The sequence below is a fragment of the Hyaena hyaena genome, unplaced genomic scaffold (genome assembly GCF_003009895.1).
Source record: "Hyaena hyaena isolate Hyena2069 unplaced genomic scaffold, ASM300989v1 scaffold_194, whole genome shotgun sequence".
Lineage (NCBI taxonomy): Eukaryota > Metazoa > Chordata > Mammalia > Carnivora > Hyaenidae > Hyaena > Hyaena hyaena.
Genome location: NW_024080826.1, coordinates 1,739,738 through 1,765,881, shown reverse-complemented (window position 1 = coordinate 1,765,881; position 26,144 = coordinate 1,739,738). Strand labels below are relative to the sequence as shown.

At 58.2% G+C, this 26,144-nt stretch overlaps 1 protein-coding gene across 2 annotated transcripts in view; it reads right to left on the bottom strand.

The window, feature by feature from the left end:
* SEMA4D (semaphorin 4D) overlaps window positions 1-26,144 on the bottom strand; it is a 91,723-nt gene that overhangs the window by 60,226 nt on the left and 5,353 nt on the right. The window contains exon 1 of one of the 2 annotated variants that reach the window (XM_039241507.1): window positions 2,968-3,137. The exons of the other annotated variant lie outside the window; for it this stretch is intronic. The gene's annotated coding sequence lies outside the window, so the exon portion shown is untranslated. Of the gene's footprint in view, window positions 1-2,967; window positions 3,138-26,144 lie in introns of those variants that run through there. 2 annotated transcript variants of the gene reach the window in all.

Genomic DNA, 26,144 nt, shown 5'->3' with positions numbered 1-26,144 from the left:
CCTGCATTAGTCAGGGTTCCCAGAGGAATAGCATCGACAGGGTGTGTACACATAAAGAGATTTATTACAGTAAATCAGATCATGCAGCCGTGCGGGCTGATCAGCCCTGAGATGTGCAGTCAGCGAGCTGGGGCCCCGGGAGAGTGGATGCTGAGAGTCCCAGCTCCAGTCCAGCTCTGGATGCAGGACAGAACCACGACCCAGCCCAACGCAGCCTCGCAGAGAGGGATTCTCCCTTACTCGGCCTCTCTGCTGCATTCAGGCCCTCAACTGATTGGACAAGGCCCACCCCCAATGAGGACGACAGTCTGCTTTACCCGAATACTAATCTCATCCAGAAATGCCCTCACGGACACGCCCAGAATGCTGCCAGACCAAGTATGTGGGCGCCGGCGGCCCGTGAAGCTGCCACCCAAAACCAGCCATTGTCTTTCAGCCTCCCTGCCCGCCTCTGCCACCTCCTCTCAGAAGGTCACAGTGATGGCATTTCAGGCCGGCCCTGTAACTGAGATCACCTGTCCACGTCAGCATCCCTAACTGAACCATGTCGGCGGAGAGCCTGCTTCTAGACGAGGTGGCACTCAGGTTCCAGGGCCCGGAACATGACTTCTCTGGGGACCGCTCTTCAGCGTGCTACAAGGAACCACGACACCAGTCCCGGAGGCTGTGCGGGTGGCTCCAAGTAGGACCCGGTCCAAGTTCACAAGGGAGCCCGGCCCGTTGGTTACCACCCCTCCCCCAAACACGGCCAGGACGACGAGACGCACAGTCTCTCCTCTGTAATGAACAGGAGCTGCCCTTGGGTTCACAGTGAGGCAGCGGGCGGGTGTGCCTGCAGAAACGAGCACCCCACTTGCCTCAGAGGTGGCGGCCGTCCACGCCCCTGGGGAGTGGGTTACGCCTTTCCCAGGAGGCCTGAGGGGGCCAGTGGAGGAGGGAGGCACCTCCTTCCTAAAGCCATCCTGTCCCCAAACACACTGGTGGCGCAGACTCCCAAAGCCGGGCCAGGGCTCCCCATGGGTGGGCTCCGCCTCGCCCACGCTCCCAGCCCTGCCTCTGCAGGTCAACACTCTGCAGAGCTCAGCGGGTGCCCTTCAGGACCTGTGCCCCCCCCCCCCCAGAGCCACCTGCTGAGACCCCTGGGAACCCTGCCACTCCCCTCCCCGTGCACCTGAGATCCTGTCCCTCCACTTGTGGGGGGGTGCTCCCCGGGGGCCGGCCCATCTCAAGTCCCACACAGCCGGCCTCAGCTGACGGATGAACAAACGAGGCTCTTTCCCAGGCCGGCTCCCCACCCTCTGGGAGACTGGCGCTCTGCTCCGGCCGGTCCCCAGACACCGGCTAGGGGAGTGGGGGGCGGTGCGCTGGCCTGTACAACACCCTCCATCTCGCCAGCTGCCCAGCCAAACCTAAGGGCATCCTCGACCCCCAGCCACCCCAGGCTCAACCTTCTGGCTAGCGGTAATCGGCCATCATCCCAGCCAGCCTGCTGCTCGCCTGTGCCTCCCTCCTCTCTCCAGACCACCTCACAGCCTCCTAGGGGGCATCCTGCACCCCAGAGCGCTCATTCTCCCCAGAAGCCTGTGGGCCTTTCCAAACTCTTGGCTACACAGCTCCCATCTCAGGGCCCCCAGCACCAAGAAGGCCCCAAGCTCCCCACGTCCCCTGAACCCGGGAGGCACACTCCTGTCTCAGGGCCTTTGCAGCTGCTGTCCCGTCTGCCTGGAGCCTTCCTCCCCAAACCCAGTCATCGCGCCGTCTTCCTTTCCTCAGCCGCCCTTCTCGGTGAGGCCCTTCCTCCCGGCGCCCCTCTCTGTGGATCCCCCTCCTGTGGCCCCAGGACCATCTCACTGCTGTAACCACCTGACCGCAGGCCCCTGCCTATGCTCCAGCCTCCCCAACACCAGGGTGTCCCGCACGGGACTCCAGTCCAGCAGGGGTGTGCAGGGGCCTGTTCTCCCCGCAGGGGGCCGTGGGGGGCGGGGCTCGCAGCCCTGGGCCAGCTGCGCCACGGGGACACAACTGGGAGTGGGGCCGCCCTGGGGGCTGCGGCTCCGCCCACGCCCAGCACCCGTGGCGCAGCACCCAGCAGGGCAGATGTGACGCCGAGGCCGCGGCACGCGGAGGAGAACGTGTCGGACACACCAGCTAGTCACGTAATGAAAGGCTCGTTTCACTGCCGCGCCCGTGAGCATGACAGCATCGCCACGTGCCCACTCTTTCAGAGAAAAACGGGCCTTTGTGGGATATAAATAGTGCAGCCAGATGTGGGGACGCCCGCGGGCCTCTTCCCGGGACTCTGGCGCGTCCCCATGGTGGCCCCCGGCGGCTGGAGCCCAGGAAGCCCAGCACTGCACGCCCCGGGGCAGGACAGGGTTAAACGGTGGCGGCTCCATCACCGCCCTGAGGGATGCAGCTGTCGGGAGCTTCAGACCACCGCACCGCATGTTTCTCCATCCCCGGAAACAGGGACGCAGAGGCTCGGAGAACAGGGAGCCTGGGTGGCCTTTCGGGGCCCAAGCGCGTCCACCACGAAGAGTGCTGCCCCCCCCCCCGCCCCACGCAGGAGAAACGCAATCTGAGCATTGAACCCACTTCTCTGACAAGGGCCAGCATCCATCTATTAAATGTCCGCAGAAATGGGAAAACGGTGGCACCGAACACCAGTCTGGCTGTTTCCTCAAAGTCTGAGTATCTGTTTCTAGTCAGGGCCTCCCAGCCAACCCCCCACCCACCACCCTGGGCCGGGCCTGGTGTACGCAGGAACTGAAAGAAACAGGGTTCCCACTATTGGATCCATGCTGTCCATGCTGCTGACAGGCCCGCTGAGCCACACATTCAAGCCACATGTGTGATTTCAGATGTTTCCAGAAGTCACATTCAAGGAGTAAGAACAGGTGAAGTTAGGTCCTACAGTGTATTTCGTTCAGCCCAACGCAAAGCCAAAGACAATCCCAAGTAACTCACAGTCACTTCCGGGCTCCTCGGCCTGGGGCGTATCCACACCCACGGCTCCCACCAGCCACACGTGGGCAGCCCGCGCCGGAGGGCACAGGCCTGAAGCACGAGTGGGCGAGACACGGGGGGAGGCGGGCCAGCAGCTGGACACCCCCACCCCGACCCCCTGAGCCTCGATGCCAGCCTCCCGGACAGCCCAGTCCCTGCTGTCATGGGGAGGATGCAGCAGCCCGTGGTCAGTGACTCACAAAGGCCCTCCCGGGTTCCGGCCGTGTCCCCTCGACCTTCACCATGGAGACGGATGGGCTCAACGCTCTATCCCTGAATGCGGTGCAGTCGACATGACAGGCTTTCTCGGGGGGACACAGCGGGTATCGTCAATAGATATCCCACCTTCTGGGGCTCCCGCTCAGGCGGACACGTGTGCATGAGCCTCTAACCCAGGGTTCCCGGTTTTCGGTGGAAGACTCTTCTAGAAGGAACAGGACCAGCGACCATCCGGGTCCTTCCAGAAGCCGTGCTAGCTACGGGTATCGAGGGAGACGGGCAGGTGCTCCCAGGGAGACCCCCATCCCAGGAGACCCTCAGCGGCTCAACAACGTCCCTGAAGGATTAAATACAGAAGGGGACATAAAGACCAGAGTGCCACCAAGTTGTGGGTGTGAGTCCTTCTGGGCACGACCTCGGGCCACTGCACCTCGTCCCCTAGCCGAGGGGACAACGGGGACGGCCCCCAGCCTCCACTGGATGTGTCCACACACGGGAAAGCCTTCCAGACAAACCTGGACAAGCTGCCCCACCCCATGTCCTCCTCCCCGGGGGCGTGGCCTGCGCACAGAATCCACTGGACCTGGAGTCCGGCTGGCCCTGGGGCTGAGGTGTGTCCCCGCGGCAGCCGAGGATTAACGGGCTGATTTAGGAGAGGGTGGGGTGAGTTTCAGCAACCAGGCCCTCCCAGCAGCTCACCGGGCTTGTCCAGTCGGGACAAGTGGTAGAAATGACTTGACCGTGCCGTGTGGCAAATCCCGGAAACACAGGTTCTCGCCAGTGTAGACGCTGGCACGGCTCATGAACTCTGCTCCGAGACTCTGGCAGGGGCCTTTCTGCCTCCCAGGAGGGAGGGTCACGGGCGGTGTGGTACCTGTGTCTCCCGCAGAGCCAGGAAGCAGACCCCCGCTCCCCCCTCCGGTTAGCACGAGCAGCCACGCGGATGTGCCCTTCCCTGCGGCACACCTGCATCATAAGAGCCCTGTTTCTCTACCAAACAGGCTTTTTATAAGACGACAGAATATATTAAAAGTGAAGGAATGGGGCGCCTGGGCAGCTCAGCTGGTTGAGCATCTGACACCTGCTTTCAGCTCAGGTCATGATCTCATAGTTCATGGGTTTGAGCCCCAAGTGGGGCTCTGCACTGGCAGCACGGAGCCTGCTGGGGATTCTCTCTCTCCCTTCTCTCTTTCTCCCTCCCTCTCTCTCAAAATAAACTTTTTTTTAAAAAAGTGGAGAAATGAACCCACCCAGGCTTCGGCTAACAGGGACACGGCCCTCTGTGGCCCAGCACCGCCCTCCGTGGCCGTCTACAACGAAGCTACGGCCGCGCTGAGCTGAAGATGTACCTGAAGGTCCACCAACCTTCAGTTGTCTGTCGTCCAAACAAGACAGCCCTCCTCACAGACAGAACGTGAAATCTACTCAGTGGGGCGACTCCGGGACTTTCTTTTCCTGCTCCAAGTCAGCAGCTCCCATGTGGGGCTGCTGGTCTTGCAGAGCTGGGACAGGCCCGTCCCCACGTCCCCACTAAGCTGCAGGAGCAAAAAGCCAGGGTCACGGATGACAGCTCAAACCCACCAGTCCCGCTAGGGCGAGGGCCCACGAGTCAGGCCGATCGTGGCTCAGGCCACTTACAGGTCTGGACCTCACAAAGCAGAGGCTTCAAATAAAATCACACCTCGTGTTTTAGTCTGCTGGGGACAGCCTGCTGGGGACAGGCCAGCCCAAGCCCCGGCCGCTGCCACGGGAGCCAAGGCCGTTCGGTGGCAAGGTCCTGCCCTGCTCAGCTGACACGCACCACTACAGGGCACGCCTGTGGACCCAAGCGCCACGGGGTTTCTTTCTTTTTTTCAGACATATTCCATTCTTGGCACTGAGCCAAGCCTCACAGCTGTGAGGCTCTCACACACTCCACATGACACTGGTCACAGGAAGATGAACCCGTGCACGCTGACCTGGGCTGGGGGAGGCCCAGCCGGGATGTGACCTGGTTTCGCCCAGGACACAAGACAGGGAAAGTCCACGGGGGAACCTCACTGTCCCCCCTCCCCCCATGACCAGATTCTCAGCCCCCGCACCCCACACCATAGAGGGCACTGGAAACCACCACTCAGCCAAGGGCAGGACGGTTGTTAAAAGGTCATTTAAAAAAAAAAGCCACGTTAGGAATGTTACTTGACTCACTGTTCACGAGGAACCAACGAGGTGTTACTTCTCTTCAAAGGAGAAGTAGAGAACTGGGTGGGGGAGGGTGGGGGTGCCGGCCTCCCCTGGGGTGAGGACAATGTCCTGGAGCCAGGCCCAGGGGGAGGCTTCCCCACTGTGAATGTCCTAGACAGACGTCCCCAGCGGTTCACTGCAATGTGGCCAATTTCTTGTTACGTGAGTTTCAGCTCCATAAAACAGCACGTGGAATAAAGGAATACTGGAATGATCTGGAACGATCTGGAACAGGCACACAATGGCTCTTCCCATGGGATGGAGTCAACTGTGTGGCCAGCAGACACAATTTATTTGCATCCTGCCAAGGAAGGCCATAGACTTCCTGCATCACACCAACCTGTGCACTCACTCACCCCACAGGCCCCCCTGCCCCCGCAAATGCTCATTCCAAGGTGGAGGGGGGAGGGGGGTGGGGCTTCGAGACCCCAGTGGAAAGGGGTCTCCACCCAGGTGGTGGTGCAGAGGGAGAGGGGAGGGGGGTGGGGTCCAGAAGGGCTCCTGTGTTTCTGGGGGGGGATCTGGGGGGGGGAGCCGGGGGCCAGCCCCCCCAGCCCCCCCCCCGGAGCTGCCTGGGACCTGACACATAAAAGGCTGAATGGCATGAACAAAAGAAAAGATTCCCTTCCTCACACAACGTGGTGATGGCTCAGTGCCTTCTCTTCCCGCCAGTCGGTAACTGCACGGTTGTTAGGACATCTCCAAGAGCCCCTAACAGCAGAGGGAGGGCTCGCCTCCTGTGAGTAAGACCAGCGCTCCGGGAACCACACGCACTCACCCAGGTCCCCACGCCCCTAAGGCCACGCCAGCGGGTGCGTCCTGCCCGGACACGCTGACCCTACAGACCACGTGACACTGGTGACCAAGCTTCAGCGGGGCACACGCTCACCCCACAGGCCGCCGTCTGGGGAAGAGAGAGGCCACTTCCGTCCAGAATACGCACAAGGTCGGGCCGAGACGGCAAGGGCTTCCTCTGTGTGGGGCCACGCTCAGGAACGTCCGTGTCAGGGCCCGGGGGCGGGTCAGCTCGCAGGGGCGCTCCTCAAACACAGCCACACCGCACCCCTTCACCGCGGCTGGGTGCGCTGGTCTGCACCCGGAGCGGGCCCCTAGGGCAGGTGCGTACCGGCGGCCGGTGTGTTCCCATGGGTTCCGTCCTCAAGGGGTGCTGAGGCGGTGACTGCCACACGTCACACGCACGCCTTCTGGGGTGTGTCGGAGGAGGCTGACAAATGTGAGCCCCACGTCAATGACTGGAACCTTCTGCTAGGACGGAGCTCTGTCTCCACGGCCCCCAGCCCTCTTGTTGCTATAGAACCACGGGGTTCTGAGGCTCAAGTTCCAGAAAGTGTAGGCTCTCTAATAAGCAATCAGAACCCAAGACTGAAATGTCACCAAACTCCTGGAAGGAGCTGAATTATTAATCTACAGAGTTAACAGCACAGAATCTCCAGGGGGCGGCATTCCCCTCCTGGAGGGACGCCCCTCCCCCCTTCCCCTCTGCGCCCCTTGCCTGCTTCCCTCCTGGTGGCCATGCACGGAGATGGATGTGGAGCCCCTTCCTGGGGAAGGGTGCCCCCCACGCACCTTCACTCCCCTCGGTCCTGCTGCCCGTCTTCTGAGACTGCAGCACCCAGCGATCTGTGCTCCTGCATGGACGCCCCTTGAGGCCACACGCTGCGTTTAGTGCCTACGATTCAGCCCAGGAGACCCCAGGGTTGTGGGCACCAAAGGAATGCACCCCTGACCGTCTCAGTGGAGGAGCTGACCTTAATTCCTCTCCTTTCTGCACTTCGTATGGGAAACATGCGCTACCTTTATAATAAAGCCGAAGTCACGCCCCACAAGGGCGGTAAGTCGTATTGGCGGCTGCAGGGACACGATCGCAGGGGGCGCCCCGCACCCCGCACAGCCCTCCCGGGGCCCCACCTGGCGCTTCCCCGCCAGTCTCGCTGCACAGGCGGCTGCGACAGAGGGCGGTGCTGCCACGGGGCCGTGAGGCCGACAGCAGCTCGGAGCCAGTGGACGGGGTGGTCTCCGGCCCCGCCTGGCCACTGAACCACTCGAAAGCTCTCAGGAAACCGCTCGCCCACACCAGACAGCGCTTCGCCGTGCCCGGAACATCTTTCCGCATTCGCCGAAGCCCACGTTCCCTCGGCTGCTCATAAATCCCTCTCCGGTTCCAAAGCCCTGAGTGGCACAGATTCTTTAATTAAATGAAGCAAAATTAGCCTTGCTCTGAGAACCGCTCAACAGCTCTGACCTCCTCCCTCACTTAGGAAGATGCTACAACATCAGCATCTACGGGAGGAAGGTGTCAGAGCCCTCCCCCAGTGTGATGGGATGGTGCAGGAGGGGGGGCCTTTGGGAGGTGACTGGCCGTGAGGGTGGAGAGTCCCTCCCCCCTCCCTCCCACCCCCCGTGCCTGCCTCCATGTGAGGACACAACGTGAGGCCTGGGACCTGGGACCTGGAGTCAATCTCGGCCTGGCCCCACTGGCACCTGGTCTCAGGCCTCCAGCCTCCAGAACCCTGAGAACGAGGCTTCTGTGTGCAGAAGCCACCCAGCCCACGGGCTTTGTTACACAGCACACGCGGACTGACGCAGCCGCCCAAACCCACGGCTTCTGTCACCCTACAGACATCTACCTCAGGGTTCACGAGGCCTCCCACGTGGGAGGGCGTGCTGGGGACACCTTGCATCCTGGCCCTGCCATGTGAAACATCACCACCAGCAATCTCTGTGCGGGCCCGGAGTAAAAGCTCCCCTCCACGGGGCCTGACTGTCCCAGCATCTAAAAAGCAACCCTGCTTGTAAGGCCTGATTGGAAATAAATGGAAAAGGAATTGATTAGCACTGCAGACACGGTGTGCGGGAGGGTCCGTCAGCACCATGAACTAGGGGTAGAGCCTCCTCCGTCCTTTGGGGAGACTCTCCATGTGTGAAACTGCTTCCAGAAACACACCAGGGCGTGCCGGTCACCAGGGTGCATGTATTAACTTTCTGCCCCTGGGCACCAAATGCTGCCCCAGCGGCTTAAAAGCCTTCCTGTTCCTCCTGATGCATCATTTGCTACTCCTGGGGGACACCGCGAGCACCCAGGGAGCCCCTCTTAGGGAGACTGGGCAATGCCTTCAGCTACGATGATGCCTCCTTCCAAAGGCGCCTTTCAGACACAAGATCAAATACATTCCCACCCCCAATGTCTGGAGGAAGAGGTGTTATCCTGCAGACCCCAGAGACCCACTAACTGATAGTTACGGAAATACCGCAGACAGCTTGGTTCACACAGGTGGACACTGTGGAGGGGGCACCCCATTTTCTCAGCAACCACAGACCGCCAGGGCTCTCCTGCGATGAACCAGATCACCTGCCAACAGATACTGTCAGCGCCAATGCCTCTGAATTCATAGCAAAAATCCTTTTGAAAAAGACATCTCCAACCCCGGATAGGTTTGCTGGCAAATCCACCAAACATTTAAGACATAACAGCAATTTCACACAGCCTCTTCCAGAAAACAGAAGAGGGAAAAAGGTTTCCCAACCTCACCGAGGTCAGCATTGCTCTGGTAACAAAACCAGACAAAACCTGCATGGAGAGACTGCTGACCAGTATCCCTCACACACAGGTGCAAAAGTCTTCAAGAAAACGTCCACAGACGGCATCCGACGGCACACGTAAAGGTGCGCCACCACCAAGCACAGTTCGCCCTCGGGCGCAAGGCTGGCTCCACCTGCAACATTAGCAACGCAACACGCACGCTGCGAGTCCACGGAAGGGACACGTGAGCGTATCGACTGATGTAGAAAAAGCCCCGCAAATAAATCGGTATTCACTCACGATAAAATCAGCAAGAGACGCACAGGAAGGGGGGGTGCCCACACCCTGACAAAGCGCGTCTGTGAAGAAGCCCACAGCCAACAAGGATCGAGGGGTGGGAGACCGGACGCTGCCCCTAAGACGGGGAGGGAACGAGGCCAGAATCCCTGTCCCTGCTCCTATCAGACTCCACAGTGGAGGCCTGGCCAGGGAAGGAGGCAAAAAAATATATAAAATACATACAGGTTAACAGAGAAGAAATAAAGACAGAGAAGAATTGCCTCTTTTTTTCGCTCTCTCTCTTCTGTTTTCTGAAAAAATTGCATAAAATTACGTCTTAAATGTTGGGTACAATTTGTGGGCAAACCCATCCGGGGCTGGAGATGTCTTTTTCAGGTTTTTCACTACGAATTCAGATGCGTTGGTGCTTACGGTATCATGCAGGTGATCTGTTTCATCGCAGGTGAGTCCTGGCGGTCCGCGGTTACTGAGAAAGTGGGGCACCCCCTCCACGGTGTTGACTGTGTGCACTGAGCCGTCTGCGCTATTTCCTTGTTGTCTTACTCTGGAAAATCTAAGGAATCTCTAAAAAAAGAGTCCTCTGACCTAACAAGAAAGTTGAGCAAAGTCACAGGACACGAGGTGCCTAACATAAAATGAGCCCTGCCTCCACGGACTCTATAATGACAGCAAACTGCTAAATTGAACTTAATCACAATTAGAACATCGTGCTCTGTAGAAAATCCTGTTACAAGAATTAAAAGACAAACTACAGACAGAAAACATTTGCCAACCACGTATCTGGTAGAGAGCTTGTGTTAAGGACATGTGACGAACTCTCACAACTTGACAGGAAGAAAACAAACAATCCAATTAAAACATGAGTGAAAGACCCGGATGAATATTTGGTCCAAGTGGATGTACAAATGGCAAATAAGCATGTGGGAAGATGGCCAACGTCATCAGCCATAGGGAGATGCCAGTGAAAGCCACAATGAGACACACCATCCACACATGGGAATGGCCGTAAGGCAATAACTGGCCACACCAAGTGTGAGTGAGGATGTGGAGCATCTGAACAGTTGCTGGGTTTGCGTACTGAACAATTATGCTATTGTGACGTAAGATGCTGCAACCACTGCAGGAGATGTTCTGGTGCTTTCTGACAGAGTAACACGCACGCTTACCCTATGATCTAGCAAGCCTACTCCTGGGTATTCATCCCAAGGAAATGAAGCTGCGCCTTCACATAACCCGCAGATGTCCAAGCCTGCGGTGGAATGCTAAGGCGAAACAGATGCGCTGCCCCTCACTCAGCCACATCTGCTGTCCCTCAGGCAGCACGATGGCGAGTGGACCGGGCCAGCGCAGAAGGCTACGCACCACACAGCTCCATTTACTAGCCGCTCCTGAAAGGTTAACCCAGGGCCAGGGACCGAGACGATCAAGTGTCGTGTGCAGTGATGGGACGGGACAGGTTTAGGGGGATGGAATCGTTCTGTGTCCAACCGTGGTGGTGGTCACACAGACCTATAGAAGCTCCAATGCTCATAACAGAACTGTACCCCTTGGGGCGCCTGGGGGGCTCAGTCTGTTAAGCCTCTGACCTCAGCTCAGGTCATGATCTCATGGTTCGTGGGTTCGAGCTCCAAGTTCATGGGTTCCAGCTCAGAGCCTGGAGACTGTTTCAGATTCTGTGTCTCCCTCTCTGTCTCTTCTCCTCCCCCACATAGGCTCTGTCTCTCAAAAATAAACATTAAAAGTTAAAAAAAAAAAGAACTGTACCCTAAAACTCATTTTCACCATATATTAATTTAAGATCTGAAGAAGACACAGTAAAAGGACTACAGCCAGACCTCGGGAATTGCACGTTAGGTTCCGGGCCAGCACGAGAGAGCAAGTATCTCAACGAAGTGAGTCACACGAATTGTTTAGCTTCCCCAGCACATGTGAAAGTTACGTGTACACAACACCACAGTCTATTAAGTGTGCAATTGTGTTACATCTAAAAACAACACACGCCCTAGTTACGAATGCGTTACTGCTGAAAACTGCTAGCCACCACCTGAGCTTTCGGCGAGTCGTGGGCACGGACCACAGATCACCGTAACACATACCACAATGAGGAGAAGGTCTGAGACGCTGTGGGACGCAGGGCTGCCCCAGGCCTGCAGTTTGTAAAGAGCACAGCATCTACAATGCATAAGAAAGCAAAGTGCGGTGAAAAGAGCTAAGCCTGTGTGCACATCGGGTTGCAATGTTTTCAAAAACACTTTTATTTTTAGCCTGACACAGAAGGACAATAGTTTGTAATCCCATCTGTCTGAGGTCCCCCGAGGGATGGAACTCACAGAGACAGAGAGACGGTGGGCGCCAGGGGCTGGGGCGGGGCTGGGGACTTATGTAATGTGGACAGAGTTTCCGGAAGGCGGGGAGAAAGTTTTGTGGTGGTTTCACAACAATGTGAACATACTCTATGCCACCAAAGTGTACACTCAAAAACGGTCAGAGGGGCGCCTGGGCGACTCAGTCCGTTAAGGGTCCAACTTTGGCTCCGGTCGTGACCTCACGGTTCTTGAGGTTGAGCCTCACAGCCGGCTCTCTGCTTTTAGCTCAGAGCTTCAGAAACTCCATCCCCTCTCTCGTTCCCTCTCTCTCAATAAATAAGTAAACTTAAAAAAAGTGGCTACAATGGCAGGTTTACAAAACTGTACTTGTATAAAAGCACAACAGTGCAGCGGGCTGTAAAAGCACGCAGTTGAAGCCTTGACCCGCAGCTCCTGCTGGAGACGCCGGGCCGTCCCCACCGACTGGCACTGCCGCACACCTTCCCTGCACACGGGGGCCGCACAGGCTCTGTCACCGGGACCAAAGCACAGACTCATGGGCACTCCGTCCAAGCCTCTGGATTTTCCAAGAACCACTCTTTGCCTCCCATCGGAGGCAACCAAAATTGAACGAAAACACATGGAGCAGCAGCCTGCACTTTTAGGCAGACCCGGGCTGGCCAGACCCTTACACAGAGCCTCGTGCGGACACACGGCCACAGTGGCTCCGGGCAAAGCAGCCAGCGACAGGCGGCGGGACCCTCTGCCTCCACTCCTCCTTGAGCCCCCCCCCCCCCGCCTGGGGGAGGGGGCAGAGAAGGAAGGCGGGTTGTGCCCCCACAGCCGCACGTCTGGGCCCCCAGCAGCTGCATCGGGTGGTCCATGCTCCCGATTTAGACAATCTGCAGCCACTTAGTGGACCCGCAGGCGCCAGCCTCTGTGTGTGAGTCCTCCCTCTGCTCCACGGCTGCCAAGAACTAGAGCCCCAAAGACGCGCAAATGCAAACTGCAGCGTGCAGACACCTGGTAGCAAGAAGCAGCCACAGATAAACACAGTATGACTCATTCGCCCAGCTCTGCATGTTGCGAGCCTTCTGCAGGAATGAGCCTCCCTTTAAACTCGGTGCTGCTGCCCGAGTCAAGCAATCATTGTCCTTTGAATCCCAATAAAAACATCGCCAATATGATGCCGGATGCACAAACATAAACCCATCTGAACGTCTCCAAGTTCATTTCCAGGAACACTGTCCTGCGTACGCAGAGGAAAGGGCTCAGCAAATCATTCTCTGTCAACTGCATCCATCTTGTTTCCTCCCTTCCCGGAGGCGAGGCTGCCCTCGCCGAGACCTCCCTGCAGAGCCCGGGCCTCGGAGCACGTGGCCGGTGCCCCGTCATCAGCTCACCGTCCCCGGAACATCCCAGCTGAGGCCAGGGCTGAAAGCGAGGGAAACCACCCGGCAGACGTCTGGACACACGTGTGCCTCAAAGAGCAGAACTCAGGAAGCACTCACTTAACGTGCCTCGTGCCTCCCGCGGAGCCACTCCCGGCGAGGGTCTCAGGTCTGGCCCGGGTGGGCCCCCAGGGGTCCCGCTGCGGACGCCTCGGATGCCCCACCAGACCACCCTGGGAAGTTCCAGAAGGCACTTCTGAGAAGAGCAGCCCATCCCGCTCGGGCACCTGCTGTCGCATCGCCCCCGGCCTCCAGCGCCTGCACGTTCGAGACGGCCCCCCGCAGCGGCCCGCGGACCCCAGAGCAGCCGCAAACACGGCTGCGGCCCAGGCCGCCAGGAATGCCGTGAGGGCAGCGGCTTTGCAGGACGTGTCCGAGGCTGGGCAGGTGTCGCTCACACGGCAACCCCGCACACCCGGGAGTGAGGACAGGCCGCGCACCCTGGGTGTCGGGGACCTTCCTCTCTGAGGCTGAGCCCACCGGGGGACAGGACACACGCCATGCGCTGGGCCCAGAGCACAGATGCCCGCTGGCACCGCCCGGACCCGGTCACAGCCCCGACACCTGCCGGCCGCACCGCCTGCCCCAGTGAGCCCTCTGAGCTCCGGGACCAGCCCCCCCTCCCGCCCATCCATCCTCTCATTTGCTCACCTCCAACGCCACATCTGACGGGAAAGGGGGAAAGCACCAACTTTACCGTTTTGGGGGCCCCAGGACGCCGCTCTCTGCCTTCCTCCACTTCTCCAAGCTGGTCGGTTCCAAACCCACAAAATGGCCCAGGACGCCACACTGCTTGTCTTCTGTTTGACCCTGGTTATTTATCACCAAACTGGCTGGTCAGAGGCCAGATGAGAGCGGGCCAGGTGGACAGGAGGCCGGCAGCCTCGGCGGCTCACCGAGGGCGGACCCGGGATGGTGAGACCCCCACCTGAACCGAGGCTTCCGCCCGAACCCAGGCCTTCTCGCACCAGAGGCCTTCGGCTAATACACACCTCCCCATGTCCACGTGGGGAAGTGAGGCGTTTTCTGGAGGGAGGTGAGAGGAGCCACCCCAGAAGCTCCCAGTGAGGCACTCGGCCCTCACGTGGGGCCAGCGCTGGGAGGAAGCTCAGGGCTCACCTTACTTGTGGCTGCCCTGGGGTCGAACTCACAGACATCGATCGGCACGGTGGCTAATTTTACGTGTCAACTTGGCTGAACCACGGTGCCCAGGTATTTGGGCAAGCCAATTCCAGAGGTTCTGGGAAAGGATTTTTTATTGACATTAACATTTAAATCAGGAGACTCTGAGTAAAGCAGATCACCCTCGATAACAGGAGTGGGCCCTGTCCAATCAGCTGAAGGTCTTAGTAGAAAAAAGAGTCCCCTCCCTGCCCCCCTCCCCCACAAAGGAGGAAGAGGGATTCCAGCCCCAGGTATCCGGGGCCTCACCTGCTGGCCTGCCCTGCGGATTTCAGACTTACCAGCCACTCCAATCATGTGAGCCAGTCCCTAAACACACACACACACACACACACACACACACACAGTCAGCCCTCTTCCCTAAAGAAGCCTGACTGACTGATACATGGGACACAGCCTTCCAGATGCCACTGGTGTGAGCCACCCCCACTTCCAAGCAGAACCTCACCCCCATGAGCACCCATGAATGGTTCCAGGGACAGCCCCGTGTGTGAACGTTGGGGGACTCACAACCCAGCACCTGGGTGCACGGCTGTCCCCCAGGAAGACATGCTGCATCACGAACGACAAGAGAGAGACTCTCCACCACTCCAGACAGGCGGCAGTGTGGGGGCAAGTGGGCGTGAGTTCTATCATTTGGCTGAAATATAATCGAGACAGATGAAAACAAGTTCTATCAGCCTCCTAACCGGCAGACACCCCTAAATCCACGCAGTTCTCTTCGGATGCATCCTCGAGATGTGCCACACGCCAATTCCCAGGAGCGCACAGGAGCCCGCACATATGCACACATGCACACAGGAGCCCGCACGTATGCACACACGCACACAGGAGCCCGCACGTATGCACACACACGTATGCACACACACCAGCACATATGCACACACGCACACAGGAGCCCGCACATATGAACACGTGCACACACACGTATGCACACAGCCAACAAAAAACACCAACTCCTTTCTCTGGGCCCCACCATCATGGGGCTTGGGCTGGCACAGCTGAAACTGACTGAAGCCTGCCAGAGAGCACTGGACCCTTGGGACACTGTACCCCGATGGGCCACAGGGGGCAGGTGATGGCCCCGCTGGTCTCTAATCTGGACTTATCAGTGTTAAATAACTCACAAGTGAACTGCCTTCAAACAGGCTTTGCTTTCGGGGGACCTGGGGGGCTCAGTCGGTTAAGCATCTTACTTCAGCTCAGGTCATGGTCTCCCAACCGCCGGCCTCTGTGCTGACAGCTCAGAGCCTGGAGCTGCTTCGGATTCTGTGTCTCCCTTTCTCTCTGCCCCTCCCCTGCTTGTGTTCTGTCTCTCTCTCTCTCAAAAATAAACAAACATTAAAAATAAAAAGCAGGCTTTGTTTTCCCAGAAGACTCTTCCCTGTAAGAATGCTCACCAAGGTACAGGAAAAGCGGTCAAGGATGTGGCAGACTGGGAGCCACCCACACGTCCCCCACGGGTGAGGGATGCCAGGCACAGGGCCCCCGCAGCATCAGGCATGGCTTCCCGGCAGCTCTCGGAGCAGGTGTGTCCACATCACAGCGCCTCGCCCCCCAGGGCATGACCACACCTTCAGGGAACCACCATCGGTATGAACGCACACGTGTGCACACCCGTGTGTGAGGAAGAGAGGCCCAGCCCAGGACTCGGAAAGGCAGCTGTCAACGCCACATGCCCCGGGCGCGAGGAGGTGCGTTCCTGCCTCATTGTCCAGATAAGAGAAACGTAGTTAAAATAAAGGAAAAGTTAGTCAGCATATCTGACTTCCTGTTCACACCAAAGATTCAACAAGTACTTCTGTGGAAATGCTACTTAACAGAAAAGGCCCCACTGGCAGAGATAAAGACTCGGTAAAAAGACAGGAGGCCCTTTCCTGTTTCCGCTGAGCCAATGGAACCGTCTGACAGCAGCGGGTCCCCCCCCACCGGCCCCCGTTTCCATTTTCCTGCTGATAAAGCCTCCCAGAAATACATCCTGGAGAAAGTGAAGGGCCGCCAGCCCCACGCCCGTCTCCCTGGCCTCTGGTGGGCAATGGAAGGTGGCGAGGAGCGCCCAGCCGGGGCCCACAGATGCGGGCCTTGCACAGGTGATTAGGTCAAGACCTGGGGCGTTAGGATGAGACCATCCCAGACTGTACTGACGAGTATCCTCACGGGAGACACGCAGGGGACACGCAGGGGAGGTGGCCGGATGAGGGCGGAGACGCAGGCCCACGCAGAGGGATGTCTGGGGCCTCCAGAAGCTGAAGAGGCAGGAAGGACCCTCCCCGGGTCCTCAGAGGCTGCTTGGCCCTGCTCACACCTTGATTTCGGGTTTCTAGCCTCAGAACTGGGGGAGCGTCCATTTCTGTCCTCCAGGCCGCCACGCGTGTGCGCACGTGGTTCCCGCGGTTCTGGGCGCTGTAGGCACATTTCCTCCACTGCTGGGTCACTGGAACCACGGAGCATGGGGGGGACGACCTCACGCGTCACCTTCCCGGCACCACCACCGCATCCGGCTCCGCGCCCCCAGCCGCCCTCTCCTGGGAGCTCGCGCCTGGGCTGCTCCACGGCACCCCAACTCCGAAACCTTCACAAGCTCCCAGCTTCGGGGACCACGGCAAGGATATCAGGCTCTGATATTGGGCCGACAGGGAGATCCGACGGCCGAGGGCTGCAGTCGCGTGCAGGCTGGTCCCCTCCTGTGTCAGGCCCTGGCGGGAGGGGCCCAGAGGCCAGGACCGCCCCCCCCAGTGCCCGTGGGCCTTCACAGCATGGCAGCCCCAGGGCCGTGGGCCCCTCGTGGGGCGTCTGAGGGTCTGAACAGGCATGAGGTCAGCGGCCCACAGGGAGGACGGAGATGGCGGGTCAGCACCAGCAGTGAGGCGCATTTGCGATCACAGTTCCTGTCCCCACGCAGCGCCCGGCGGCACCAGCCATGCTGGAACGGCCACCGAGCGGGCATGGAAACGGGTGCACACGCCTGCGACGGGGCAGAGCTGGGGGCAGGGCAACACGCAGGGCCCACACACAGCAGCCGGCACCTCTGCGGGGCCAGTGGTGTTGCGGGCGCCCCATGGCGGGCTCCATGCGAGGCACGCATGCATCACGGCAAAGCCTGCAAACCTCTCTGCTCAGAAGGAGGTGGACAGAGGGAAGCAGGCCGCCGGTTCTGCCGCCGCCCCTCTGTTGGGCGGCCTTCCCTTGCAGTTCAAGTCGGGCCAGGAAGTGGGGAACCGGCCGCCACCCAGCTGGGCGGAGGACACACCACAAAGTGGCGTGGGTGGCCGTGGGCAGGCGTGGCTGGAAGGCAGGGGGAAGCGACTCGCATGAGCTCTCCTGCCCGGCGCTCACACGGCGAGTCGCTGTCCATGGGCTGCTGCTGTTTCTTGCTGACCCGGGACAGGCCGGCCGGCCTGAGGTCACCAGCGGGTCGCTCAGTGCGCGAGGACCACGACACCACAGGCTGCGGCCATGTTCCCCTCCGAGATGCACTCCCATCAGCTCCGAGCACACGGGCATCTACACCATCCGGTGCAAAGGCCCACAGGCCAAGTCCCTGCGTCACCCCAGCTCCCGACCCCCAGGGAGCCCCGCCCCTGCGGCCTCCAGCAGCGCCCCTTCCAGAGGCAGCTCTGGGCGCACGAGCCAGGCTGGGGCCCCCGTGCTGGCCGGCGTCAGGGGAGCCCGACAGCTGCTGGGTCTGGAAAACAGTGGCCCGCCTGGGTTAGCGTCTGCAATGCAGTAAACGCGGGCAAAGGCCTGCCAACAGCCGCGGCCCGGACATCTCGGCAGGGACTCCCACTCCCCCAGGAAAAGGCCCAGGGGGTGCCCGCGGCTTCCTCTCTGGCCCAGCGTCAGCTCTGGGGCGCCCTGGTTTTTGAAACATGGGGACAGGGAGGAGCCGCGACCTCTCCCACACAAGGAGGTGTGCTCCCTGGACACGGTGCCCTCTGCTCCCGGCAAGCCCGCCCCCAGGTGAGGGGGTTGCACAGGGTCCCTGTAGGCGACGGGCACCAGCCTCTCCCCGAAGGTCCCTCTCCAGAATCTCGGCACTTGGAATCTATTTTGCAAATCACATTCCCACCAGCTCCTGGGGTGGCTGTGAAAACTGAGCCCGTCCCCATGTGGCCTCGTCCACAGAGCCAGGCAACCGCGGGCCCCACACAGGAGGCCCAGGGGAACCGGAAGCAGGTCCCACATTTGAAACCCAAGCCTCCCCCTCGGGTTTCAGAGACGTGCCAGGAGTCCAGTTCCGCCTGCTCAGCTCGGGGACACGGCTGTGACCCAGTTCCCAGCCCTGTGGCTCCTGAGTGCACAGCTCCACGGTGGCCGGTGGCCCCCAGGCCCCGGGCCCCAACCCCGCTAGCCTCACACACAGGCAGACCGGAGGGGAAGGAGCCCCCGGGCACGATGATGAGAAATGCACAGATGTCATCACGCCAGCGTGTTAACTGTCCACGCGGTCGCACAGAGAGCCACACGTCACCGGGGCGTCTTCAGCCTGGGGCTGGGAGAACAGCTTTTAAATACGATGGAACTGAACAAACGTCAGAGGCACCACCTGCGGTCAGGGGAGTGCTCCGGCCGGAAAAGTTTGGTTTCAGTGTTGTGTGCACACATGCGCGTGTACTGCGTGTGCACCTGTGTGCGTGCCGTGTATGCATATGTGCACGTGTCTTGTGTGCATGTGTGTGTTGTGTGCACAGATATGCACAGGTGTGCACTGCTCACAGTGTAAAACACATGTCTTACCATGAGTCACCCTCAGGGTCTGAACGCAGCCTGGCTTCCTGATCGCCGTGAACTTATAACGTCCTAATAAGAACGATTGTGAAAATACTACAGATGCAGCGCGGGCTCTCTGAAGCTTGTTTTCACCGTGACGCTGAGTTCCACATGCCTCCCGTTTCCGAGTTTGTCAAGAAGGGACCTTTCACGGTCACTGCACACTCCCGCTGGGGAGCTGGCCCTCACCCACGGGGGACAGGCGATGTGGCGCTCAGCTTCCCATGGTATGTTTGCCACTTAAAAGTACCACAAACGGTAAAACACCCCCCTTCTCTGTAAGCAAGGCAGGTGTGACGAGCCTAAGAGAATCGTGCTGGGCTCTCAGGCCTGGTGTGTGTGTGCGTGTGTGTGTGTGTGTGTGTCTGTGTGTATGGACGCACACACAAGAGAAATCAGACAGGAGACACGCACCGAGCACAGCACAGGAGGACATCAACACCCTCATGCAGCCACGGCTCCACAGAACAACGACAGAGAAAGGTCCCTTCTTGGCAGACTTGGAGATGGGAGGCACGTGGAACTCAGCGTCACGGTGAAAATCAAGCTTTAGAGAGGTTGCAGTGCGTTTATATTCTCAAAAGCACAGGCCGCTACTTCCCAGGTGAACAACACACGCTCGCTGCATCCACGGCCCGGGGTTGGCCGGGCTGTGCCATCGGACCGTGCTTGCTGACCTCCCGTCCCATGCTCACGTTCTGCACTGGGATCTTTGCGCATTCACTGCTCCTGCTGCAGCTCGCCATCTCTGACTATCCCTCGGTGGCTTTCAGCTTGAACCTGGGTTCAAAAGCCCTCTCCGATAAATGCCTCTCGATACCCAAGATTCCTTCCAATAAAGTTCTAGATGGTGAACCGCACGGCCAAGGTTACACGTATCTCTGAAGTCGCTAAAGCACCCGATGGGTGTCCAGCCCTCGGTGCGCACGTCAGACGCTGTGTCCAGGAAGCACACGTCCCCCCAGGCTTCAAGTCCTGGCCCCTGCGCCCACATCCGGGCTTCACCACCTCCTGGGTGAGTGACCCCAAGAAAAGTTTCTCATTCTCCTTCTCCACATCCTGGGAGTCCTGCGGCCCCGCCTTCCCGACGCATCAGTGAGGAGCGCCAGGGCTCCCCGCACCGGGATCTGATGGCACCGATCGCTGCTCTGACCCTGCACCCTAACTGTGTGAGTCCACCTACGCGACGCTCTGGAAAAGCCTACGGGGACAGGAAGTGAATCTGGGGGGTGGGGGGGGAAGGATGTGACTCCAGAGGGCACATGGAAGTCTGAGGAGTTCAGGAAATTTTCCACATCCTGATTCAGCGGTGGGTACATTACGGTGCATCAGAACTCACACGACAGGACACTACCAAGGGTGAATCCGGCTCTGGACAGATTCCAGGGCAGGAAATCAGACTTAAGGACACAAGTCAGCACCTGGCAGCACGGGCCTCGTCACCAGCTCCCGCGCACTCCAGGGTCTGGCACGTCCTGAGCACACTCCTCGCCCGAGAGCCCCATCGAGTCACAAGCCCGACCCCCCGCCAAGGCCGCCGCCTGCTGGTGCTCTCCAGGCAGAGCCCGTGTGCAGCCCGAGGGCCCCGCGTCCTCTCTCAGCTCTGCCTTCTCCGGCTCTGAGACACCTGCCGGGCCACCGGGAAGCATGATGAACCCCTCCTCCCTGCACCTCGAAGGTTCTCAACTCTCGCTACCGGTTAGAATGGCGCAAGCAGCTCCGCAAAACCGCTGGTCCGTGCCCTCCCTCCCACCAGGACTGGGGGGCGCCCAGGTGGGCGTGGGGCCGGGCGCTGGAGACTCCAGGCTCAAGGCCAAGAGACTCCTGCAGACTCTACAGACATTTGAAGGGCAATGAAGAAATGTCATGGGCAACTTCACTCCAGCAAGTTTCACAACTTGCAGGCACCGCACAGCTTCCTTGAAACACACGAATCACCAGGACGCACCTACAGACACTGTCCTCAGCTCTGGGTCAAGAAACCAAATTCATGCCTGCAAAGAAGACCCCAAATGGCTTTGCAGGTAAATTCTATCAAACCCTGAAGGAAGAAATGACATTGCTCCCGTGCGAGCTATTTTTTAGGAAAAATAAATAGGGGCACCCGGGGGGCTCAGTTGGTTAAATGTCTGACTTTGGCTCAGGTCATGATCTCGGGATTCGTGAGTTCGAGCCCCGCATCGGGCTCTGTGCTGATGGCTCGGTGCCTGGAGCTGCTTTGAATTCTATGTCTCCCTCTCTCTCTGCCCCTCCTCCACTCTCTCTCCCTCCCTCTCAGAATAAATAAATAACCTTAAATAAATAAATAAATGAAGAAGGAATTCTTCCTAAATCATTGTGTGGTACTGAAATCAGACAGTTATCACAAAAAAAACCCACAATATCGATACCTCATGAATACAGTTAACAAAGGTCCTTAACAAAATCGTAGCAAATGGAATCCAATAATATATAAGAAAAATAAAACATCACGGCCATGTGGAGTTTGTAAGAGGAAGGCATGGTTGTTTAATGTGCAAGAATTAATCAACATAATTCACCATAATTATGGGAAAAAAAAAAGAAAAGAAAACCCAAAAAAAAAGAAAAGAAAACCCATACAGTCATCTCCCCAAACCCAGAAAAAGCAGATGACAAAATCCAACATCCATTTACGATAAAAACTCAGCCAACGAGAAACCTTCCTCACCCTCATAAAAGGCGTCTACATAAAATCTTCGCCTGACCTCCTGTTTCATGAGAAAGGCAGTAAGTTCTTTTCTTCCCATGCTTGGGAACTGGCAACAAGGTCCACTTTCATCACTTCTGTGAAACACTGTACGGAAAACCCTAGCCAGCGGAATAAAAAGAGGAAAATAAAAAGCATTCCAGTTGGAAAGAAAGACGCAAAGTGGGGCCTCTTCATAACTGTCAGGATTCTCTGCGTGCAAAATCTTAAGGGGCTACATGAAAAGCTATTCAAATAAGTAAACTTAGAAAGGTCACAGGACAAACAACATAAAAATATCAACTATATTTCTATACACTCACAAAAAACTGGAAAACAAAACCTTAAGAAATCCATTCATAATAGCATTCAAACACACAGACTACTTATGAACAGATCTGATAAAACCCGTGTGAAACCCGTGCACAGGCCAAGGCAGGGCACAAGTAAGAGACGCGAGGGGAGACGTGTGCAGACAGAAGGGCGGCCGTGCCTGCTGGCGGGGACACTGGGTCCTGTTAAGATGTCAATTTCCTCCAACTTGAACTAAGGAGTTCCTGCGATCCCAACTAAAAATCCAAGCACACATTTTTATAGAAGTTGACAAGCTGATTTTAAATTCATATGGAAATGCAAAGCATCTAGAATAAGACACCACCATCATGGAAACAAAGCCCAGTTGGGAGACTGACACTACCCAACTTCATGACTTTTTAGAAGGCGATAATCACAAAGGCACAGCGGCTGGGGGGCCGACGAGGAATAATCCGTAAAGGGCCAGAGTCAAGTCCAGAAACGAAATGACACGGATAAACTCAGTTACTTCTCAACATGCCAAGGGAATGCAATGAGATGGGTCGTTTCTTCAAACAAACAGGGCCGGAGTGGTCATTCAACGTGGAAACCAATGAACCCCAATCCTTAGCACTTTCCAATCAAACACTAACTCAAAATGAGTGAGACCCAACCTGAGAGAGGAAACCATAATGTTTTCAGAAGAAAATAAAGGAGAAAATCTTGGTGACTGTGCCTTTGGCAAAGATTACATAAACAGGCACAAAACCCACAAATTACTAAAAGCAGCAGATAAAACTGGATTTAATCGGAACTGAAAACATCTGCCCGTTGAAAGAGGTCATTAATTAAAGTAAAAATTCAGGGGCGCCTGGGTGGCTCAGTCAGTCGGGTGTCCGACCTCGGCTCAGGTCATGATCTCATGGTTCGTGGGTTTGAGCCCCACATCAGGCTCTGTGCTGACAGCCAGCTCAGAGTCTGGAGCTGTCATCGGATTCTGTATCTCCCTCTCTCTCTGACCCTCCCCTGCTCACTCTGTCCCTCTCTCAAAAACAAATAAAAAACATAAAAAAAAATTTTAAAAACCCTGAAAAAAAAAAACAAGCTATAGACAGGGAAAATATTTGTAATACAAATAAAGGATCTGAATCCAGAGTATGTAAACAACTCTCAGAATATAAGAGTACAATCCCATTCAAAAGTGGGCAGGAGATGTGAACAGGCACTTAAAGGGATATTTGCGGATCGCTGATAAACACGGGGAAAGCTGCAGCGCTGAAATCTAGAGAGTACAGCACACAACACACCAGAAGCTAAAATTAAAGGCTGTGACAGCAAGCGCTGGCAGGACTGGGAAACTGTCCCTCGCACGTCAGCACGGGGATGTGAAATGACACGTCTGCCGGTTCCTCAAACAGTTCAGCATACGCTGCCGCACGCTCAACAGCTGCGCCCTTACCGAGCTGCCCAGGAGGAAGAGAGCACACGTTAGCCCCAAGATGTGCACGTGCACGTGATTTTCATGTCGGCTTTTACTGTAAAATACAAACAGCGTTAACATTTATCATTTTATTTTTTTAATAATTTTTCTAATTTTTTTTTTGTTTTGTTTTTGAGAGCGAGCGAGCACGGGGGAGGGACAGAGAGAGGGGGAGGGGCAGAGAGAGGGGGAGACACAGAATCCGAAGCAGGTTCCAGGCTCCGAGCTGCCAGCACAGAGACCGACACGGGGCCTGAACCCACGAACCGTGAGACCATGACCTGAGCTGAAGTCGGACACTCTACCGACTGAGCCGCCCAGGCGCCCTGACATTTACCATCTTAAAGTGTACAATTCACCGACACTGGGTACCTCCACAGAGCCCTGCGAGTGTCACCACGGTTTTCACCCCAGAAGGAAGCCCGCACACGTTAGTCTCTCCCATCCGCTCCTGGTCCCGCCTCCCCCAGCCACAGGCAACCGCTGCTGTCCTGTCCCCGGGGACCTGCCCACTCGTGACATCACATAACATGTACACGTTTACATCCTTGGTCACGGCCAGTGCCTCCCCACCGTCTGCGTGGCCCACGTCTGTGCAGACCCTCCCTCACTGACGGACCCTGGGGGCCCCCATCTCCTGGCTGTTGGGAACAGCGCCGCTGTGAAAGCGCTACACCATTTTGTTGGGGAAGCCTATTTCCAACTACCCTGGGGGGACACCCAGGAGGACTGCCTGGTGTAGGCTGAGCCTACATTTCACTCCCTGAGGAATCTCCACGCTGCTCCCCAAGGTAACTGCCCGTTTCACACGCCCACCGGCAAAGCCCAGGCTCGTAACTTCTCCACTCGCTCCCCAAGCCTCGTTACTTTCCATCCTGTCTGGGTGAAAGCCCTTCTGGCGGACGGGACGTGGAATCTCAGCAGGGTTTGCTTTGCGCTGCCCTAGTGACCAGTGAGGGTGAGCGCTCTCCGTGTGCTTCCGCGTCATTTCGGTCTTCTCTGGAGACACGGGCGCTCCGGTTTGGCTGCTTCTCCTTCCGCATGAGCCGCGGCCCACGACTTTTACCCACGACAAGCCAACCAGGAAGCACCCAAATGTCCAGCAACAGGTGAACGAATGAGCCAATCCCGGGACGCCAGCAATGCCACAGGACCCGGCATTAAACAGACATGACGTCTCATGTGCCCATCACCTACGACCCTCAAAGACTCCGCGCTGAGCAGAGGCAGCTACGTGCAATCTGCACCATGGCCCATTTTGAGACTCTTAAAGGCACGGTCGGTCATCACCTAATCTCCGCACATGAGTGAGTGCCTGGGCTGAGCGCAAAGGGAAAGAGGGAAATGGGGGGGGGTGCTCACAGGCCAGAGGGTCTCGGTCGCCCCCACGCAACCCTGCGGCTGGGCACGGCACGTGTGACCGGTGGGGCAGAGGGCAGCGACTCAGGGCCTGTGTCACCATCATGGTGGCAGCTGCTTAGCTGTGCCCATTTCTCAAAAACACTACACCCTTGCACTGAAAACGGGCACCTGCTCCTGTATGGAAATCCCACCTCACGAAGCTGGGGAAGGAGATGCCGGCCCCCGGGGCGAGCACCTGCCTCAGCGGGCCGTCCACCCCAGGGCTCGCCCGGGGCCAGGCCCCGCCTCAGCTCGGTGGCTCCTCTCCCACAAGGCCGGTCAGAGCCCCCCGGCCGCCTGGGCGACACAGCTTTGGACAGGGGGCCTGGGTGTACCTGACGCGCTCCGGGCACACACCCTCGGACACCTGTTCTCAGCGCTCAGGTGACCTGGGATTAGGTCACTGTCGCAGACTGGTGGCTGGGCCCACCCATAAGAAATGCCGCGTTACACAGTCCACCCACAGACCTGCCCCCACTCCCTTCTCCTGCCCCACAGTCGGAGGGCATCCCACACTGCCCAAGAGCCTGGAGGTGGCCTCCAGGGTCCCCCCCATGCCTGCCCTTGAACACCTGCCCTGCGCACGGATGCGGCGTCACCAGCCCCCACGGCAGCCTCTGGCATCTGGCCCCAAACAGAGGCACCGTGCACACGTCGGACTACACAGCTGCCCTGGCAGGGAGCCCCCGCGGCCCCGTCCACCTCCTCAGCCTGGAGGCCTGGGGCAGGGCCCCGTCCACACTGCCTTCACGGCCACCCCTCCCTCCAGGACACAGACCTGAAGGTCACCCTGACCCCCCCCCGGTCCCCCATTACCAGGCCCTACAAGACCAGCTGGCAGACAGGGGCGACTCCCCTCCTGCCTCGAGAGCTCCCCCACCCCCAGACCGTCGGTCACGCCACCCGTGACCTCCAGGTTGCGACCGTCAGTCCTGAGTCCGCGAGCACTGTGTCCCTGAAGCTAGACAGCTCCCTCGCGCCTCGCCCGCCCCCCCGTGGCAGCCCGAGTCTCCTGTCCCTGTCCCTCTGCCCCCAGTGCTGGCTCTTGTCCTGCGTCTCTGCCCCGGCTGCCCACCCGGCAGGCTGTCACCTCACACGCTCACCGCACCACCCGTGGGGGCCCCTGATCCCCGTGCCCCACAACCGCTCCCCTCCGTCACCTGAGCCTAGAATCTCGGGGTTCCCCGACACCAACCCCTCCTGTCCCAAATGCCATCAGCACCGTTCAGCGCACCCCGCGCCGTCCACCAGGCCCGCCCAGCCG